The 22,290-nt window shown below is 41.3% G+C and overlaps 2 long non-coding RNA genes across 2 annotated transcripts; both read right to left on the reverse strand.

Moving 5' to 3' along the window:
- Positions 1–7,599: 7,599 nt before the first annotated feature.
- On the reverse strand, positions 7,600–9,530 carry LOC118232325. Its single transcript, XR_004766253.1, has 3 exons — positions 9,015–9,530; positions 8,076–8,123; positions 7,600–7,794 (listed from the first exon to the last, which is right to left on the reverse strand). It is a non-coding gene; the product is annotated as an uncharacterized LOC118232325 (long non-coding RNA).
- Positions 9,531–18,477: 8,947 nt separating this feature from the next.
- Positions 18,478–19,933, reverse strand: LOC118231423. Its single transcript, XR_004766060.1, has 2 exons — positions 19,832–19,933; positions 18,478–19,023 (listed from the first exon to the last, which is right to left on the reverse strand). It is a non-coding gene; the product is annotated as an uncharacterized LOC118231423 (long non-coding RNA).
- Positions 19,934–22,290: the final 2,357 nt, after the last annotated feature.

A 22,290-nucleotide genomic window follows, 5' to 3' on the forward strand; every position in this document is an offset into this window, starting at 1 on the left:
CAAGGCATCTGTTTAGCATTACAGTAGCCTATTTACACCCAAAAGTGAATAACCTACAAATGTGGAAAACATAATACAGAATTCTCTTATATTATCTGTAGATATGACCTGCATTGTTCTTGAAGTTGATTTGTTAATGTCCAGGAACAGAAAGTTAATTTTGGATTAACACAGTGGCTTGAATAAAATAACCCTTGTTCTCACAGCTGATGTAGTCATTAATATGGAATAGGAAACAGTAATTTGCAAAAAGAATGTTAAATATAGCATTGGGAATTCTCTACCCTTTGTGAAGTCAAATATGCAACTGTGTTGTATTGAATAATAATGTCTATTTAGGCATATTTAGCCATTATTCCTTAATACAAATGTTTCATGCTTGTTTGTAATAAATACTAACAAGCTTTTGTAAGATGTTAGTGGTCTGATTGTAGTCAGGTCTGGTATGATTGCAGTGGATCATAGATTGACACACAGTTTAGTACATGCAAATAGGAATCTGCATACATCACTGTTACAATTAAAATTATGATTTTGATGCACATGGAAAGTTCAATGTACATAATAGTCTGCATGATTACATTACATAAATCAGTACATTATTCATTTTAATAGCTTTAATTATTTGTTCACAGGGTGATATGGGTGTTTATTTCATTTAATTATTGAAAAAAGTAACCAATGTAAAAAAATGTGTTTTGTGTTTCCTCAGTTTCCCTTTGTCTAATATTACATTTTATCTAAAGATCTGAAACTATTCAGTGTGATAAATATGCATTAGTAGAACTAATCAGAAAGGGGGTAAATACTTTTTCATGGCCGTGTGTGCTGCATTAATCAAATATACCTGTTAAAAATACCTCCTGTAGGAATCTACAGCAGTCCATTTATGACGCACACTCCTCCCCCAATGCAGTTTAGAATTTGTGGACCAGAAAACTCCAATAAATATGGTTCCAGCATAAAATCAATTTATTCCAATAATGCTGTAGCAGCAGGTAAATAGAACGACTTTCATGTATTTGTATTTGAGTCGCCAATAAGTTTCAAACGTGTTGTGTGCTGCCATATGAAGCTAAACTGTGCAGACATTTTTATCTGGGATCAAAATAATCACCAGCAGTGCAGTATGTGTGTCTATCTTGCACCCCAGGACACTAAATTGAACCATTGTTTCCAGGAAAGAAATTCACCAATGACTGAATGTTCACATGGGCAATCTGCAACAGCCTGCAATTTCAGGTCTGTTCCCACACACTATTTGAGAATGGAATGTTTCTGCATGAATTTCCATTCTCAGCTATGGCACACACTTCTCTTGTAGCCTTCCTTTTGGTTGGTGCAGTTGACGGTCAGACAATTGTCTCTGTCTGAGCGTCACAATTAATTCATTGTTTGTACAGGAAGAAAACAACACGTCTGATAATGACAGCATCCTAAGGGATAACCAGCACGGTTTTTGCAAAGTCATACCTGACAAATCTTTTGGTATTCTTTGAAGAAACTACAAATTGTTTTGACTATAACAAGGCTTTTGATATTATATACTTAGATTTTGAAAAAGCATTTGATAAGGTACCACAAGACTTATTTATGAAATGGAGACAGTAGGAATTACAGGAGGCATTACAGAATGGATTTGATATTGGCTGCAGGGTAGAACACAGTAGGAGGAATATTACCTGAGCAGGGAACTGTGGGAAGTGGAGTCTCAAGGATTGGTGCAGGGACCACTGCTCTTCGTCATTTACATCAATGAGGGACATAGAAAAAACATTAGTCAAATTTGCAGATGAGACAAAACTGGGAGGCCCAGCTAATAGTTTGGACTCTACTACAGTAATCCAAACAGATTTAATTAAAATCCAGAAGTAGGTAGAAACCTGGAAAATGAAATTCAGTATAGCCAAATGTAAAATGCTGTCAACAAATTTAATCCCCCTTACAAATTTAATTCCTCCTACTCACTTCTGGGGTTACGTTGTGCCGTTACATTGCGCCAATTGGTTAAATCTCTCTGTCCGAAGATTCAAATTCAAATAAGTTTTATTGGCATGACGTGTATATATATATATACGTATTGCAAAAACCTGAGTACAACAAACAATAAACATATGAACAGAATACAAATGGAATTTCTGTATCTTAGCTTGTGTAATGGCGTGTGTAAATTAGGTGAGACAGTGAGTACAATAATTATTTTTAAAAAAACTATCCTGTAAGATTCATAGATCGCTAGCTAGCAAGTGAAATAGATAACCAGCGAGACGGATCACTAGCTATCTAGGTGGAAGAGCTTCTTAGACTTTTATAAAAGCTGCTCTTCGTAGCTAGCGATCGCTCACTATCGTTAGCAACCAGCAGAGAACGCTTGGAAACCATGCATGCGAGGTAGTCAATTTGACGCTAACTTATGTAAGGGAACGTAACCGGAAATGTATCAGTGTAACCATAATATTCTCTCTCTCATGTTGAAGTGCATTCCAAAGTTAAACCAATTACAGTTTACCTGATGGGCACTTAAAATGGCATATTGCTTGCAGACTAAACATTGTGAAAGAACTGAAGTGCTCAAAATCAATCAATTCTTCCAGTGCTTCTGTGCAATGGAGGTTGTTATGGTGATGTACCCTTCACAGCCCGAAGGCTGTTGCTGGTGACTGCTGACAGGTCAGCTGCATGGTATCTGAGATGGCTGCCAGAGGGGACATGGGCTCACATGGTATGAGACATTCAGGCCACTGAATGTGCATGACATTTACCTATGAGGAATGAGCAGGCAGAACTGTACGGGGGAGAAGTTGCATCACTTCTTTAAATACATACTACCACACACTGCCTGAAAGATAGGAACTTATACAACAGGAAGTGTCTACGCATTGCAGTCATACCTGGAGTGCACAGGGGGGAATTCTCCTGAATCACTATCAGCGTGTAGCAACCACCTGTATAATGCACGGCAGACATTTTGTATTAAAATACCAATCAGCCAGTGAAGAGGAAGGAAGTCACTGAATCAATAAATGGGGGAATATGGGAAGGCAGATTAAGCCATGTTTGAATTTTTAGTAAGCAGTTAGGGTTAAAAGATGAGAAATAGCCATTATTTTGCAAAAACATTTTTTTCATGAATTTCAAAAGCAAAAAACGATGGCTAACATACCAGTCACCAGAACAATTATTTTCCAGAACTTCTGTTTAAAAGAAGAACCACCATCCACAGTCAATGACAATTCTCGCATGACCTGATGCAAATCCTCATGAATGGAAACACTTGCCGTATCTATGCTAAAAAATTGATTTTGGGAACATTATAGTAGTGTGCTGTTTTGAGTTTTTGATTCTGCTCCTGTGGCATACAATATTATGGATGTGAAGATAATGTTTTGGTCAGATAATGTTTGCCAGGACTTCTGCACAAAGTAAAATTCAGTACCTTTAGAGAAATTAATGATATTTTGTCTAACCTCATTTTCCATTAGCAAGCCAACCTGAACATGAGATAAGATGACTAGAGGCAAAGGCACCTAAACACATCATACTGACATATTGATGAAAAATGTATACATTTTTTAGATAACTTGAACTGACTTGAAATGAATGAGAATGAAACAGCAACAGAATACCTGTGAGAAAAAGTTTAGGAACTATTTGTTTGTATAGAGTTTCCAACAAAATACTAAGCTCCAGGAGGCAGAACATAAATACTGCCAATGCATTCCTATTACAACCAATGAGAGACAATTTAATTTTGAGGGAGAAAACGTCTGTAAAAATTTCGGTCTGTCTTTCAATGAATCCTTAATGTCTCCATGCTTTGGAGTTCCATTCTCTTACAGATAAGGGAAATGGAGAGGTGAAAATACAGTAAGTTACTGCATATTTAGAAATTTTTGCCCCTTTTTAAATATATTTAAATGTACCACTGAAGCAAGTTTGTAACTTGTGCTAGTAGCTCCTGACTTTTGACCAATGAAAATGTATTACTACATAAGAAGCCAATAAACAAAATGTTTCTGGAGAACATTTTTTTAAACCCATACATGTAAGCTGAAAATATCTCCAGGCAGTCTTAATTTCTTCCAGGGGGCAAACCAGCTCAAGCAGGAATTACAAAGTACATATTCAGTCTTGTCCATTGCGTGTACAGTACTCATCTGGTTTTGCGTTAAAAATAAATAAAAACTAAACCACATCAGTGTAGCTCTCCATTTGGTCTCCTTAGTGGTCTAATTTGATTCATGAAGGAAACGGCTGCTGACTGTAATGACGACAATTAGTCTGAAGGTCTGGTGAAAATTACTAATCAGCAGAGCTGTGCTGTTGTTGCCTCAAGACTCATTCCGTCTCAGTGGTGTACTCTGCGTTTGTGGTGTCTTAATGTCTTCTGTGTCACTCTGGCACGCTCCTGGCCATCGTCCAACTTTTCTATTTATCTGCTAAAACAATTTAAAGGGCTATTTAAGGAGCAAGGAAACAGCCCCCACATGGGATGCCATGGAAACGACCCACTGTAACCTCCACCATATCAGAGGTGAATTGCTTTATGAACGTCACATACTGAAACCTGCACCCATATTTTACTGATGAGAATCTCAATTCAGTAAGTTTCATTGGTAGAAACGCATGGTGTCATTATTATTATTCTTTTCTCCAGAATTTGAATGCCTAGGTTGTGTTATCACTCTCATCATTGCAACATCATTGGTCAGTTTGAAAGCGTGCAGACAGGAATGTGATTTTCTCCAAAACATGTGATGAGGAGCCACTGCTTGTTAAGCTCATATAATGTCCTTTATGTCCTTTAAAGAATTAGTGTGCACACCACAGCTGGGAACTGGAAGAGTCCAGAGCAGGCTGGGGGAGATAGTTGGGTCAGTGGGGCGTACGTACAAAAAGGGCGTGTACACCGCACAGTGTACAAAAAGGGCGTGTACAAAACAGTTTTTTAGGTCCATCTTTCTTCTACGTGCCCTGCTGGTCTTTTTGCGAAATGCAACAATTTAGGGGGGTGAAGAAATTTTGAAGAGCCCAAACTGGTTTTGGTTAGTCCAATTCACGTGTGTAGTGCATGATGGTCTGGTGTGTGAGTGGTGCTAGTCACCGATAGAAAATTGGGCACCATTTAAGGTCTGTGGCCCCAAACCACCACACCCTGCGTGCTGTCCAAGTGGACCCAGGGGGGCTGGATACTTACCTTGCTAGACCCAAGTGGTTTTTGTTAACACCGCTAGGTAGCCCAACCACCCGAGTCAAGCCTGAGAAGGGTCTACATCTTGGGGCCTGCTCCAGTCTCCCCCAGCTCAGATACAAGCGATATGTACCAGTCTGGGTTAACCTAGAGATGGGGGCGATTAGGGAATTAAAACAAAACAATCAGTGGGTAAAGTGACAATGGTATGAATTGGGGAATTACAATTACAATCGGGGCCCTGCCAGGAATAGGCTGTGGCTGCATAGCTACTAGGACAGAGAACGAGAGCCCATGCAGTCATGAGGGGGGGACAACAATACCCGCCTATCAAGAGCCAGCCCAACACATCTTTTTAGCCACCGCACACGATGACTGTGGAGGTGGACAAGATGTGGAAATTATTCTTCCCTGCCGAATTAAATGGCTGGGGTAAAAATGTAATCTCCATGGGGCACCCGGTAAGAATGCATGAAAACTTCTGTATCTTCAATATAGTTGAATACAACCTGCTTCCTTTGTCCACAGAGATGGTGTGCGTGTGTGGTTCTATAAACATACAAAACAATGGCATAACATCAATCACAAACGTACTATAATAATAATGCTCCATTAACAGAATTACTATTAATATACAAAAAGGGAATATTACATGTATGTCATTCACACATTTAATTAACAGTGAACTCCAATATTACATACAAGCAATATGAAGCTCTGAAACTAACCAGTACAATGGATCACAATTATCAGCGAATAACACTCTCAGTTTAAGATAATAATCAGAGTAACTGACAACAATGAATAAAGGTAACATATAAACGCGAACTTATATCCGAATCATTAGTCTAGAATAGAAGTAAACTCACATACTGATGTACGCACACGGGTCTCTGACTGACGCTGTGCAATACTTCACCGAGAACAGCAATATTTGTAATATTCAACAATGGATGCTGCAGATTCTAAACTTCGCTTCTCCTAACTTTTCCTGAACTGTGCATCTGATTGTGTCGTCGCTATTATTTCGCGTTTCGGGTAAGCGTATCTTTACTTAATTTGTTTCTGCTGTTGTTAGTTAGAGAACATAGTTGTGCGTTACTTCAGATAGTCTCTTTAATAGTCTCAGCTGTTGCTAGTTAGAGAACATAGTTGTGCGTTAGTTCAGATAATCGCTCGTTAATTTGTCTCAGCTGTTGCTGGTTAGAGAACATAATTGTGCGTTAGTTCAGATAATCGCTCTTTAATTTGTCTCAGCTGTTGCTAGTTAGAGAACATGGTTGTGCGTTAGTTCAGATAATCGCTCTTTAATTTGCCTCAGTTGTTAGTTAGAGAACATAATTGCGCTTTAGTTGAACAGTGTATGCAGTCACGTGATACTGTTAAATAGCCCTGTATTGTCTTGCTAATAGCAAAAATTTGATTCACCTGATGCTATTCTGCCCTAACGAGCTCAGTGCAATTACGTAATTGCCACCCCCTATTTTTAAACTCCAACTGAGGCTGCCGGAGGCGTAGGCAGTCTGGTCGTCAGTTTGTCATGTGTTTAACCCTGATTCCCTTGTGTGCATTGCCTCGCTCCAGACGGGCCATCTACCGCAGGCGCAACATGTCTAACCTGGTCTACCCACCCGTCCACATCTCAGGAACTCGCTGTTGTGGGTGGACTATGGAACTGTCAGTCAGCTGTCCCAAAAGCTGACTTCATTACTGCCTTTTATGTCTATATGTGTGATATGTTGTTTTTATCTGCTGCTGTAACACCCAAATTTCCCCACCTGGGGATTAATAAAGTCTATTTTATCTTAGCCAAAGCAAAGTCTCTTGACTTCCTGGCTCACAGAGTAACCACAATTGCAGTAGGAGAATTTTAACGGATTGTTAATTTTTCTTAATTGTGCATTTGTTGGTCTGAGGGATTCGTTATCCTGACAAGAAAGGGCTGTAGATGAAGAAAAAGCCACATATTGACATAAAAATGAACAGTTTGTTAGAATTGCGGTATTGCATTTGAGCTTTGCAAACAACGTGCCTAACCGGACAGGATAGAGTTTGAAAAGCACTGGTCTGCAACATCAGTAGCAAGCAATCACTGCATTCTTAATTCAACATCATCATCCCCACATTACCACTGAAAAAAGCAGAGAAGCACTTTGCAGGTTCATAAAGACAGAACATTACAGCAGTCCGAAGCATGATTAAAATAATTTTTTTCTGCCAAAGTAACGTGCGCTCTGAGGATGGGCCCAGATCTCTGACACGTCAGGTGCAGGTGCAATCATAGAGAAAATAAAGCAAACTAACAGAAAAGTTAAATCAGGAATGTTAAGTCTATCTTTAGTAAAAGGCTGGTTGGAAAATAAAAAGCAAGCAGAGTAAAAGACCAGTACAAACAGTGAGCCTGAAGCTGATTTAGGTCATTTTCATTTTTATTGTATATAAAAGCAAAGACAACATTTTTAACAGTAAGACTTTTGGTAGCGAGGGCGAGCTCCGGGTCCAGCAAACTCGTCGGACCAGGAGCGGCGGGAGTCGGCCACCAACAAGGTCCCGCGGTACTGGATCAGGATGTCAGATCTACTTCCTAGAGGCTTCATCCACATCTGGAAACAGACCAGAGCAAGTCAGCAAACCAGCTCTAACCAGGGAGCCCCATCTCCTGACTCTGTAACCAGGGAAGCCCACCTCCTGACTGTCAAACCAAGGAGGTATCAGACAACATTCCATGCCTGTTGTGTAAACCTTCAGCATGAAAATATTGAAGTATTTTAAAGGCCGAGCAATAGCAATATTCTCTTTGAAGCTCTCACGGGCATAAGCGAACATGAAAAACACAGACAGATACAGAATGACAAAAAAATGAGTAAATGTAAGGGCGGCTCACATTTCTGGTAGCGTGCCACAAGAGATCTGGAGATGGCCTGGCGGATTGCTGCAGAGAGAGAGAGAGAGAGAGAGAGATAGTGGAAATTGCGATCTCAGGGGTCACATCTCTCCTGCATCCTGTCAACAATCAGGCTGTTAACAATCATTCTGATTATCAAGACATTTTATAAAGCAATAACTGTGACAGACAGCTACAATACAATATAAAGCTTGCAACAGGCACACCCTGGACCACATTGACGAGGTTCTCCTAGGCGGCAAGATTCTTCTTTAAAATGGTGCATATGACATGTTGATTGAGTGAAATTGTAGCTGTGTGCAACAGACTCCTTGTGAATGCGCGCATTACTGGAAAGTACACAGACTGCCAGGCTCTCACGCCGACCTCCTTGACAGTGTGTCTTTATTGGACACCGAATAAATAAAATAAGAGATGCAATCAAAAGTCTCGTTAGCGTTATGTCTGTATTACTTAGGTGAACACATCTTACACATCCATGATAATTTTGGCGTAGAAAATAACGTTAGGTAGCTACCTAGTAAGTGCTATGCATAAGAGTGGCTAACAACAAGACTAAGGTTGTCATAAAATTTTTCCCGACCGTGAAGAACGCCTTACTCGTTTACATTTTGAATAGATGTGGCTAGACTGGCTAAATCTATCGTGGTTTCCGTGGCAGCACTGTCGACACAAGCAATATCGGAAGGGAATTTTGACTAGGTAGTTAAGCAAAAACTTGAAGGACAGCTAAGGCTGATATATAACGGCGGTTAAGAAAGCATGTTACAATGTAGGTAGAGAATGAAGAGCAGATGAAGCACACAGCATTACCCAACGTTAGACAGATAGTTAATGTTAGCGACCATGTAGAACGGAGGCTAGTATTTGAGGTTAATTAGCATTAGCTAGTGAGTCAGTTAAGAGTTGTTTTCTTACCTTGGTAGTTGCAAAAATACACATGGCATGTAATGAATAGCCTTTCTCCAATTTGCCGGTTGAGTCTTTAGTCGTTGTCGTTGTGAAAATCCTATGAAGGCGAGTGATGTTTATATTTGGGAGCTCCTATTGACAGCGGGTGTAGAAGGTCGCCATTGCTAAACCGGGAACAACCGAACAGTACTAATTACGGGAGCTAGCCTGGAGCTATGAGGCTAAGGGCACGTCATCGTTGATGATCCTTGATAGTTTACCAAGCAAGCATTGTAATCGGTGGCACGGTGGCTCAGTGGGTAGCGCTGTCGCCTCACAGTAGGAAGGTCGTGATATCGAATCTCGGCTCTGTGCGGAGTTTGCATGTTCTCCCCGTGTCCACCTAGGTTTCCCCAATCCGAAAAACATGCATACAGGTTAATCGGAGATACTAAATCGGCCACGGTTGTGAGTTAGAGGCAGGAATACACTTTGAGTGTATTCCTGCCCCTCGCTCAGAACCAGCTGGGGTAGTCCCCCCCCCAGCCATCTTGCTGAGGTACGGTAGATAAGGTAGGGTCGTTTTTTGAAATAGATCCATAATAGACATAGTCTAGATCCGTATTTATTGTGTATCTATGAGGTGTTTGCCATACTTCCCAGCGAACGCGAGACGTGCAGACGATATGTTTATTGCGTTGACTTATTAACCGGCTACAATATTGCAAAGGAATGTGGATTGAACGTGAGCTCTTGTGCGCTTACCGGCCGGCCTGTGTTGTTCTTTAATCGGGGTTCGTACGGTCATGAAAAACCTGGAAAAGTCATTGAAATTTAAAATGCAATTTCCAGGCCCTGGAAAAGTTATGGAAAATTATATTTTTTGAAAAGTTTTGGAAAAGTAATGGAAATATAGCTAAAGTTGCATCAAATATAATTACTAATTAATCACAGGTTAATTACAGGCACGCCCAACAGGCACGCTTCTGCTAATGTAGCAGTTAGTAAACGTAGGCCCTACTGTGCCAACAATATGCCAGGGAAGTGCAGCTTCAATAATATATCAGGGCTAGAAATTAACTTTTTTACTTGGTAGCACTGGTCAAAAAGTTAGGAGCACCCACCAAAATGTAAGGAGCACCCACCAAAATGTAAGGAGCACCAACAATATATGCAATAGATTTTTTATTGATAAACGACAATATAACAGTACGGTTTACAAGTAACAGTTAAACTGTCACGCCTAAAATGTGTCGACTCTTCAAGGAATTGCGTGTTATGCATTCAAACTACAAAGCGTTTCTCGTCACATTAATACCGCTAATTAAATCACGAGACATTCAATAGCAGTAAACTGCATCGGAGAAATTAGCTGTTTCAACTACACAAAACATTACGTTAACGTTTCAAAAAAAAAAAAAATGCCGTAGCCTAATCGTTCGCTTCAACTTTTCAGCTTTCGATAACGCTAATAAATTGAACATAAACTTTTGTCTTCAGGTAACATTAGTTAACGCGTTAGCTCTCTGTGTCGCGTGACAGTGGAGTGCAGCGAAAGGGGGTGATTGAAGGCTAATATTAACCAATTTAAAATCAGCATTAAAGGTAAGAATGTCAAGCTCACGATTGGTTAGAAGGGTCACCGTCAGCTCACAAGGCACATACTGAGTGTACTAGCTGTTTGAGACATTGACAAAAATGTTAAACTATTCGAATTAAAATATGAGAGAATGTATCTAAGTGTGTCTGTCTGGTGTTTATTTGTTTTAGAGAGGCACCATATGTTTCAGATGCAGACCTAATTTTACTTAGTGTTACAATACATAATTTTAAATCGTCCCGCTGAGAGAGTAATTTGTTTTGGTCATGGAAATTCAGTTAAAGGTTGTGGAGAAGTCATGGAAAAGTCATTGAAAATCATTGGTGAAAAAGTGTATGAACCCTGTTTAATACCACGGACAGGTTTGCTAATGATATTTGACGCATTGCATAGCTATGTCATGGTGCTGCACTAAGAAAGTGACAGTGTGGTGAACCTCCGGTTGAAGGATTGAATCCCGCCTCGCACTCAGGCAGATAATTTCCTCTTTTACACTAAGGTTTTCTTACGCTTATATTTGCTTTAGCAAAACTCACTGACGGCCACCTATATGCATTTCATGACGGCAAACGTATTCCTTTTATTTAAAAGTTACCAGTTCACCACTCCGCCATTTCTACTAACTACATTTCTTCACTTGGCTACCGTACAAAACCTTATCGGCAAACGCCACGTTTCTACATTTATGTCACCTCGCCCTGTTCTCTATCTATCTGTACGTTGTGCAACTCCCCATTAAAACATTACATTTAAAATCAAGTTTCACCCAAAAGTATAGCTACTAGTGCTGAACATGAGAAAAACACAACATCTCTCTTGTTACTTAACCTTCCACTTAACAATTACAGACTTATAGCGACTGTTATATATACCGCTCGAAAAGGATTAAAAGCTCGCTCATGGTTAGATTAGGCCTACTCCATTAACTTGGCACTATGCTCCGTGATCATGTCAACCTTCACCTACATGTCCATCCTGCTGAAAACATATTGTTTCAACTAGGCAATTTGATCATTTCGTCCTAATTTCTCTCACACTGTTGTTATTTCCTCATATGCAAAGCCTGCTGGGACATATGCGTCTGCTCCTATTCTCCACAATCAAGTTTTCCGGTTGTAGCTTAGCAAAACAGCGAAGAGGATTCCCACCTGAAGATAAGCCTATGAAAATGGCTTATAAACCTTAGGAAGACTGCATCTCCAGGAAATAACAGACAACGGAGCAGGACAACAGGCTACAGAAATTGCGACCTAGGAAGCTTTAATTCTACGGGCTTGCTGATTGTTTTCTCTATCAAGGCTCGTTGGATGGCCGGCAAATCCGTGAGTACAACATATTTCAGCTGCGTTTCTGTTGCGTTTAGACGCTTTGTGACAGCCACTGTTTGTATACATAAGATGTATTTGAAAGCAATGCTACCCAATATTTGCTGAATTCTTTCAAGTCACTTGGCCCTGTGTTTTGTAACAACGTGACTCACTGCAACAGAATAGCAGGTGAACTGAGGGTAACGGCTTGGTGCTTCGGTGCTAGCCAGCAAGCTAACAGAGACACTCATTCATGCTAAAGTTGGGTATACATAAGTGCGTTTGAACATGATTATTTACAAGACTACTGTACAAAATCCCACAGGCTATTTACAGTTAAGCAGCGCTCTGTAGGCCTACATGCTAGCTAGCTAGCTTGCTTAGTCTTTGTCAGGATCGCCACAATATTATTTGTGACTGTGAGGCTATGCTAACTACAAATATTGCACTTCGCTTAGCTGCGACGCTAGCTATGGCCTATGTCGAACGTTTGTGGAGCACGTTGTTAATGTAGATTTCTGTCTTTCAATGGAAGTGGGAACAAGTTGTAGCGATCCATCGATGTAGTTATATCAGCCATTTGGCTGACGATCGCTGTGTTAATATGGATTCCTTACAATAGAAAATACGTGTCATTTCATGCCATGCTCTACATGGCCGTACGTTCTTGATATGGGAACGATTAATTTATAAGTGGTCCTCTGCTGCCACCCTGTGGAATGTTTTATGAACTGCAGGTAAGCTGGCTTATTGCACTCTAGACGGCCAAACGGTCATCGCATGGGAACAATGCATTTGTAAGTGGTCCTCTGCTGCCACCCTGTGGAATGTTTCATGAAGTGCAGGTGCGCTGGGTTAGGGTTTACAAAGTTTGCATGACATTGTGAAACGGTAAGATTACAAAACACAGGGCCAATTGACTAGGAAAAAATGTAAATACTTTGAAATACATGTTATGTCATTTGTGTGAGGCAAGGTAGCCTATATTGTTTGTAGTACTGTAACATGGCGTCATTGTGATATCAGTAGTTTTGAGTAACTTGGCATTTTTGAATGTTGAGAACGTGTTTTTTATGAGATATCATGTGTTTTTGCAAAGAGTTTTATTATGGAAGTGAGAAATGTGTCCCCGTAAGAAACGGTTGTGGATTATGACTGTCGTTGTGTGAATGTGTATTGCCTGATGAATGTGTGCTGTTTAGCAGTTTATACATAAGGGTATACATAAGTGCGTTTGAACATGATTATTCACAAGACTACTGTACAAAATCCCACAGGCTATTTACAGTTAAGCAGCGCTATGTAGGCCTACATGCAAACAGTTTGGCTATTTACAACAATAATATACATTTCATGCAAACCCCCCCCACATTGCTTTGCAGCCCCGCTAGCTAGCTAGCTAGCTAGCTTAGTCTTTGTCAGGATCGCCACAATATTATTTGTGAATGTGAGGCTATGCTAACTGGGTCATTCTACAGAAACGGTGGCATTTGGAATTGCAACATGTCTTGAAATGCATTTAACTTTACTTAATCAAAACTTATTGTACAATATTAATTAACCTCTTGCCTTTAACAATCCACAAAAATGAAAGCTTAATGTATTTTAATTATTTTTATACATTGACTCAAAGAATGCTTGTGCCATCTTTTTGTCATTGGTATTACTCATACCAAAAACAACATTAAAAGCTTATCAGAATAGTATTTCTCTATTCAATCTGCACATATACTCAAAGACATAGTAGGTTGATAATAATTTAAAGAAAAATGTTTTATTATTTATTTATTTATTTCAATCAGGTATGTGTAAAGTTGTATTGTGTGACATGTTTTCATTTACGCCATCAGGTTTTTGCTATAATATCAACAATAACCGAAGGACAGTCTGAAAATTGAATGATACTATCCTTAAAATGCCAACTCATAAATAAAGCAACAATCAACAAACACAAAATTATTATGAAGTCAAAAACGGCCCCTTTAATATCAAATCAGCAAACAAACATGCAGTAACACCAGTGACACATTATAACACCAATGACTTGGTATAGTCATCCACCTAGAAGCCTCCCAGTCTGCTGCCTTCCTAGCACTACTTCACTCCTTTGACCTCTCCCTACAACACTCTCCTCCAACCCACAAGGCAGGCAACCTCCTAGACCTGATCTTCCTGAGGACCTGCTCCAGCTCCAATCTTACGGTTACCCCCCTGCATACGTCCGACCATCATTTCATCTCCTTCTCCCTCCCCCTCTCCCCACACCCTCCCTCTCCCCCTCCCATCCCCACTGTCACTGTCCGCCGTAACCTCCGCTCCCTATCAGCCTCTTCTCTTGCTCCCAGTGACTGCTTCCCTCCCCCCTCTTCAATCATTTTCCAAGCTCCCCACTAACTCTGCATCCTCCACCCTGACGTCATCTCTCTCCTCAACACTCGACTCCCTATGCCCCTTGGTCCCTAGGCCAGCACGTTCATCCCCTCCCAGTCCATGGATGTCTGACATCCTACGCACCTCCAGGGCCAGCCTCCGTGCTGCTGAGAGGAAGTGGGACAAATCCAGGGACCCATCTGACCTCTGAGCCTATCAGTCTCTCCTGACAGAGAAGAGTTGACGAGGGTTAGAAATGGAGTTATGAATTTTGGTTTGGTAGAATTTTGCCTTAGCGGCAGTGACAAAAGAAGAGAAGTCTATTTTCTCTTCTCTCCTCAGCGTGCCACCTCCTCCACCCCAGTCTTCCTTCACTGCAGATGACTTTGCAGCATTCTTTGAGGAAAAGATTGCAGACATCCGCAGCTCCTTTGCCCCCTCTGCGTCCTCTGCCCCCTCACCCCCTCTGTGTCCTCCGCCCCGTTTCTCTACATTTTCTCTCCTCTCAGACGCTGAAGTCTCCCAGCTTCTGCTCACCCACCGCCCTACCACCTGCGCCCTCGACCCTATCCCCTCATCTCTCCTTCAAGCAATCACACCAGACATCCTCCCTTTTGTCGCCTCCCTTGTGAACTCATCCCTATCTTCTGGATGTTTCCCCTCATCCTTCAAGAAGGCCCACATCACCCCCGCTGCTGAAGAAACCCACACTAGATCCTTCAGTCATTCAGAACTACCGGCCGGTATCTCTCCTCCCTTTCCTATCCAAAACACTTGAATGTGCTGCATCTAACCAGCTCTCTGCTTTCTTCTCTGAGAACAACCTGCTTGATCCCCAGCAGTCTGGCTTCAGGCCTGGCCACTCGACCGAGACTGCACTCCTCTCGGTCAGTGAGTCACTCCATGCTGCACGAGCAGCCTCGCTCTCTTCTGTCCTGATTCTTCTAGACCTCTCCGCTGCATTTGACACTGTGGAGCACTCTACCCTCCTGTCCTCCCTGGCAGCAACAGGGATCCGCGGCACAGTCCTTGACTGGATTGAGTCCTACCTCTCTGACCGCTCCTTCCAGGTTGCCTGGGCGGGTAAGGTATCACCACCCCGTCCCCTCACCACCGGAATTCCCCAGGGCTCAGTCCTTGGTCCCCTTCTCTTCTCCATGTACACCAGATCCCTTGGCCCTGTAATATCTGCCCATGCTTGTCCTATCATTCCTATGCCGACGACACGCAACTCTTTCTCTCCTTCTCCCCATGGGACACACAGGTCCCTGCCTGCATCTCCGCTTGCCTGAGGGACATACAGAGCTGGATGGACAATCACCACCTGAACCTCAACCCGGGAAAGACGGAGCTAATCTTTATTCCTGCTCCAACCTCTCCCCTCCTCGACTTTTCCATTTCCTTAGGGGACACCGTAGTGACATCATCACCCTGCGCCAAGAATCTTGGAGTGATGATGGACAACAGGCTGTCCCTCTCCAAGAACATTGCAGCAGTAACCCGGGCATGCAGATTTTTCCTATACAACATCCGCAGAATCCGCCCCTTTCTCACCACCTACTCAACCCAGCTCCTGGTCCAAGCAATGGTTCTATCCCGCCTGGACTACTGCAACTCTCTTCTGGCTGGACTACCGGCATCTGCCACCAGACCCCTGCAGCTCATTCAGAATGCTGCGGCTTGTCTGGCCTTCAACCTCCCCAGACACTCCCACGTAACTCCCCTGCTCACTACCCTCCACTGGCTGCCTGTTATAGCTGGCATCAAATTGAAAACATTGGTCCTAGCATACCAGGCAGTCAAGGGATCAGCCCCAGCATACCTATAGAAGATATTCAAACCCTACATGCCAGCCAGATCCCTCCGTTCTGCTACCTCAGGACGCCTAGCACCTCCCCCTCTTCGCACCTGCACTTCCAGAACACGTCTCCTGTCTGTTCTGGCCCCACGATGGTGGAATGACCTCCCTGTGGAGGTCAGAACAGCTGAGACTGTGACCCATTTCAAACGACGACTGAAGACCCACCTCTTCAGGCTGCACCTTTCCCCATCCCTCCCTTCCCCCCTGTAAATGACTATACTTAGGGTTGTAACTAGGCAGCTGTTTCATAGGTGACTTAGTTGATGCGCCCGTCTTAACGACTACTTGTATTTTAATTTATTTTTATTTTTCCATAGATTGCGTTGTTGCCGTTCTCGTTGTTAGTGTTAATCAATTTAACCATCAGGGTCCAAGTTGAACTATGCGGTTGTTCCCTGTACTTGGACCGGTACTTCTCTCTAGGGGTTTCGTCATACTTGTTCCTGGTTATGGTCATACACTTTGTTGTACGTCGCTCTGGATAAGAGCGTCTGCCAAATGCCTGTAATGTAATGTAATGTAGTCAGGGAGCACTGTATTTACTAAAGCAATATCTTTAATATAGATATACAAAGTTCATAATCATGGCAGTTAATCCCCAAACTACACAGTGTAGCTTTATTATAATAATAATAATAATAATAATAATAATAATAATAATAATAATAATGATAATAAGCTGCTTGGCCACATTATTGCAGCTTGCAGCTTATTTTTTTTTATTCAAAGCTACTGTGTAGTATGCATACTATGCTTAAATAAATCCTTGTACTGTGACATATTTTAGTTCTGATATCTGAATTCCAGATTTGTTTGAATACGCTTGTAATTTCCTATATACATAATGGGTTTCATTCACTAATGGTGTATATGCAAAGATATTCAATTGTTTATTTTGGTTTATCTTTTGATTTTGAATCTTGGTTAAGCAAGAAGCCCTTATATGGGCTTTTCTGGAGCGTGTATTATGCTAATTGAAAATGACCTGCACATGCAAACCACTTTACAATAATAGTGAATGAGACCCAATATCTTCAGTTCTACCTTGAGATGCTGGGTTAACTCCCTGGAGATGATGGGGGGGTCAAGACTGTCTCTCCTGCTCTCATGTGTTGCCTGTGTCTTGCCTGGTTGACTCGCCATGCCTTGCGCTGACCTCTCTTTGCCCTTTCACTGAGATCATTTATGTTCTGTCTTTTTCCTGTTGCTATATCATTAGCATAACCCTGTTGCCTTTTCACTAAATACTCTGCTCTACGTGTAGGGTCAGCATCCCTGCGCTGTCTATAAAACCTCTGCTTCTCAGCTGCACTCAATTTCGCCATACCTGACAAAAATAATAATAATAGGAAGTTATGAAAAAGAAACAATGTGCTATTTTGCTTTAAATACTTATGTTGAAGCTTTTATAAAAGCTGATTTACACAAGAATGTCATTGATGTTACTGATTGTCATTGGTGTTACCAGGAGGAGTAGTAACACCAATGACGGTAACACCAATGACAATTTGTCGAACAAATGGTTTTTTACAAAATGGACACCGCAGTACCTCAAACCACATGTCTTCAATCATATTAAAATCATTCAAATATATAATTTAATCCATTTCTATTATCTATTTCTAATTCCCCTTCCTATGAAATGACTAACACCAATGACATATTTAAAAGCCTCATGTAGAATTAACACATAAATCATCAAATTTATAACAAATGAAGAGAGACAGCAGACTCACCATGTGCATATGTTGATCACACTTCTTCCAATGACCTCTTGAACCAAAAATTACTTATAAAAGTCATTTCATTTTTTTTTTCAAAATAAAAGTTGTGAGGCAGCAACACCAATGACATGATATGGGGTGACCACTATTACCGTTATATTATTTATAATTTCATTTGTATTTCAGCTTTTTAAGTTCTCCATTCCATGAATGTAACATTTGTGTTTACTTTATGACATTTAAATTGGAGAAAAATAAAAAATTTTAACTGAAAATATGGCACTAAACTTCGATACATGGTCTGAGTGACAAGCAAATTGCTTGTGTAAGGGGGTTCTCCTCTGTAACAAGTGCTTCAATATTAACACCGTTACTAGAATGGATAAAATCAGGTAAGTATGGACCAGATCAGAAGACAAGAGATTCGACTCGCGAGAGAGAGGCGGTTTGCACATGAAGAATGAAGCACACGGAAGCAGGATCTATATTTCAAAGGTAAGAGAATGATTTTTTTTCTTTTAAATTTAAATTTTCCCTTTTTGGTTCTCTGTACCCTTTGTTTTTATTACAAAGTAGAAAGCATTAAACAACAACAGTACACATATCTACAAAATGGGGAAAGGAAAAAAATACAAGTTGGTCCCAAGCCCTTTTACTTTGTGTCTGTATTTATATTTTCTCTGGTTCCACTAATTTGACTATTTTTCCTATCTTTATACCTTAACCATACTTTTAGTATTTCTTTGATGTGTTTCAGTTAATCCCTATTATTAGTTATTTGGTTCTAGTATGATTTGTCACTAATTAGATTTTAGGACTTTTATTTTGAAAGCAAGACCCTTATGTAGTGCTACTGAAAGTACCTATGCAAAGGAAACTTATCACACTATAACACCAAAACACTTTTCTTAAACACTATCTGTGCAAATCAGTTTAGTCCGTGTGGTTGTTGGACCACTTGTTGCTGAGTTCCAGTTTGTAGAATTCAAACTCTTGTCCTACCACCATCTTAGAAAGCACAACTGAACTCTTTCCTTCTCTTTAAGATTTCAGGTCGATCACATGGGTGGCTCGCCAGTCCGCGCGCCGCTGTAGCTCTCCAGGGAAGGCAAGCAGGGCGGACGAATCCAGGATCCAGCACAGCAGTTCAAATCCAACAACAAAAAAACCCGGCCTTGCAACACAAAGCCAAAGACTCATCAGTAGTCTGTACATTCAGATTAAGACATAGTATACACTGTGAACATCTAAATTGTATAACACTTGTAACCTTCCATTTACTCTGTGAAATAAACTTGGATAAAGCTTATATCAATTGTCAATCTGTTCTCATTCTGTCAGCATATCTAGATTCTGATTAACTGGAAGTAGAATTAGCCACCATTAGCTCACTCAATTCACTACTCATATCTTGCAGTGCTTCCAAACTCACCCACTGACGTTTCCTCGCAGCACTAGCTAGCTAGCTAGTTACGTTAGCTTTCTAATAAAAGGTACCACAACATACATTCGTTTTAAATAACATTTAACAAAGAGTACGCCGATGTGGCTGCGATATGCGATTACACAGGAGATACACTTTCAGAACACAACCGGAGAATTTTCAAATGCCCTTCTTCTAGCTAACGTTACATCACATTGTCCCCGCTTCAATATATTTTCAGCTTGCTATGTGGCGAACTGCCTGGTTCGTCTACCACCACAGTCACAAAGCAGGAAACAGCCCTGCTGTTAGCCCGGCCTACACCCCACACATCAATTATACACATTTGCCGGTTTAGCCGCGAGTTGCTATAGCTAGCCAACTTAGCTAGCTGCTACTACCAGACCTTTAAATCACATGAAGCTAGCTACTTAGCAACCTTCATTTTCGGATCTTTTTTTATTACGACTACGTTTAACATTTTCGTTTCTGAAGACACCCAAGCTAACTGATACTACGGCAGTGAAATAAGATAGATAGTCTTAGAATGCGGACTCACCAAGGAATATGTTCAAAGTTGTACAAAGTTCGGTTTTCAACGATCTTAATGGCGAATGCAGAAAATTTTCTTTCACGCGGCCGTCACACAGGGCGATAGAATCTTCGTTATTTCTTTATAAATCTGTTTCTTTTTTGAAGTTACTGTCACTCCTCAATAAAATATCTGCAATTGTATCCTAAATTCACTAGTAATTCACTTCGAATTAGCTTAATCTGTTCAGAGAAATTTTCGCATGTCTGCTGTCGCTTAAGCCATCTTGACCAGAGGAAGTTAGGGCGGGCTTGTCATCTGACATGACCAATCAACAAATGTACAACAAGTATCATTATCCGCATTGGTTGTCTAATCCTTCTATCAACTTATCTTTCTGCACATAAAGGAAGTGTATTTTTCCTTATTAAAAGTCTTTTTCGTTTGTCTCCATTTTGAATGATAATTTACTTATTTACTTGCTACTAGTTATTTACTATTTTTCTTTGTTTCACTATCTATTCAATATGTGTCTTGGAACCCTGGGTTACACTTGCGCTTGCTATTTTATATAAATGATTAAAAAACAAGAATTGCTCATTGCATGACTCTAATATGTTTTACTATTATAAGAACAGTCTATATTTATCAAAAATATATATTACATGTGATCATTAAGTCCATTTAAAGTATTTTGCTTGCTCTAAAGGTGAGACACAGGAATGCCACCGTTTCTGTAGAATGACCCAACTACAAATATTGCACTTCGCTTAGTTACGACGCTGGCTATTTACAACAATAATATACATTTCATGCAACCCCCCCCCCCCCCCCTAGCTAGCTTGCTTAGTCTTTGTCAGGATCGCCACAATATTATTTGTGACTGTGCGGCTATGCTAACTACAAATATTGCACTTCGCTTAGCTGCGACGCTAGCTATGGCCTATGTCGAACGTTTGTGGAGCACGTTGTTAATGTAGATTTCTATCTTTCAATACAAGTGGGAACAAGTTGTAGCGATCCATCGATGTAGTTATATCAGCCATTTGGCTGACGATCGCTGTGTTAATATGGATTCCTTACAATAGAAAAGACGTGTCATTTCATACCGTGCTCTACATGGCCGTACGTTCTTGATATGGGAACGATTAATTTATAAGTGGTCCTCTGCTGCCACCCTGTGGAATGTTTTATGAACTGCAGGTACGATAGCTTATTACACTCTACACAGCCAAACGGTCATCACATAGGAACAATTAATTTATAAGTGGTCGTCTGCTGCCACCCTGTGGAATGTTTTATGAACTGCAGGTATGCTGGTTTATTACACTCTACACGGCCAAACGGTCATCGCATGGGAACAATGCATTTGTAAGTGGTCCTCTGCTGCCACCATGTGGAATGTTTTATGAACTGCAGGTATGCTGGCTTATTACACTCTAAATGGCCAAACGGTCATCGCATGGGAACAATGCATTTGTAAGTGGTCCTCTGCTGCCACCCTGTGGAATGTTTTATGAACTGCAGGTGTGCTGGGTTAGGGTTAGGGTTAGGGTTAGGGTTACTGTACTGGTTAGGGTTAGGGTTAGGGTTGGAGTTAGGGTTAGGGTTAGGGTTGGAGTTAGGGTTAGGGTTAGGGTTAGGGTTGGAGTTAGGGTTAGGGTTAGGGTTAGGGTTAGGGTTAGGGTTGAAGCTAGGGTTAGGGTTAGGGTTAGGGTTAGGGTTAGGGTTAGGGTTAGGGTTAGGGTTGAAGCTAGGGTTAGGGTTAGGGTTAGGGTTGAAGCTAGGGTTAGGGTTAGGGTTAGGGTTAGGGTTAGGGTTAGGGTTGAAGTTAGGGTTAGGGTTAGGGTTAGGGTTAGGGTTAGGGTTAGGGTTAGGGTTAGGGTTAGGGTTAGGGTCCGGGTTAGGGTTAGGGTTAGGGTTAGGGTTAGGGTTAGGGTTAGGGTTAGGGTTAGGGTTAGGGTTAGGGTTAGGGTCCGGGTTAGGGTTAGGGTTAGGGTTAGGGTTAGGGTTAGGGTTAGGGTTAGGGTTGAAGCTAGGGTTAGGGTTAGGGTTTGGGTTAGGGTTGAAGTTAGGGTTAGGGTTAGGGTTAGGGTTAGGGTTGAAGTTAGGGTTAGGGTTAGGGTCCGGGTTAGGGTTAGGGTTAGGGTTAGGGTTAGGGTTAAGGTTAGGGTTAGGGTTAGGGATAGGGTTGAAGCTAGGGTTAGGGTTAGGGTTAGGGTTAGGGTTAGGGTTAGGGTTAGGGTTAGGGTTAGGGTTGAAGTTAGGGTTAGGGTTAGGGTTAGGGTTAGGGTTAGGGTTAGGGTCCGGGTTAGGGTTAGGGTTAGGGTTAGGGTTAGGGTTAGGGTTAGGGTTGAAGCTAGGGTTAGGGTTAGGGTTAGGGTTAGGGTTAGGGTTAGGGTTAGGGTTAGGGTTAGGGTCCGGGTTAGGGTTAGGGTTAGGGTTAGGGTTAGGGTTAGGGTTAGGGTTAGGGTTGAAGTTAGGGT

This window comes from Anguilla anguilla, chromosome 7 (genome assembly GCF_013347855.1).
Source record: "Anguilla anguilla isolate fAngAng1 chromosome 7, fAngAng1.pri, whole genome shotgun sequence".
In the NCBI taxonomy this organism is placed as follows: Eukaryota; Metazoa; Chordata; class Actinopteri; order Anguilliformes; family Anguillidae; genus Anguilla; species Anguilla anguilla.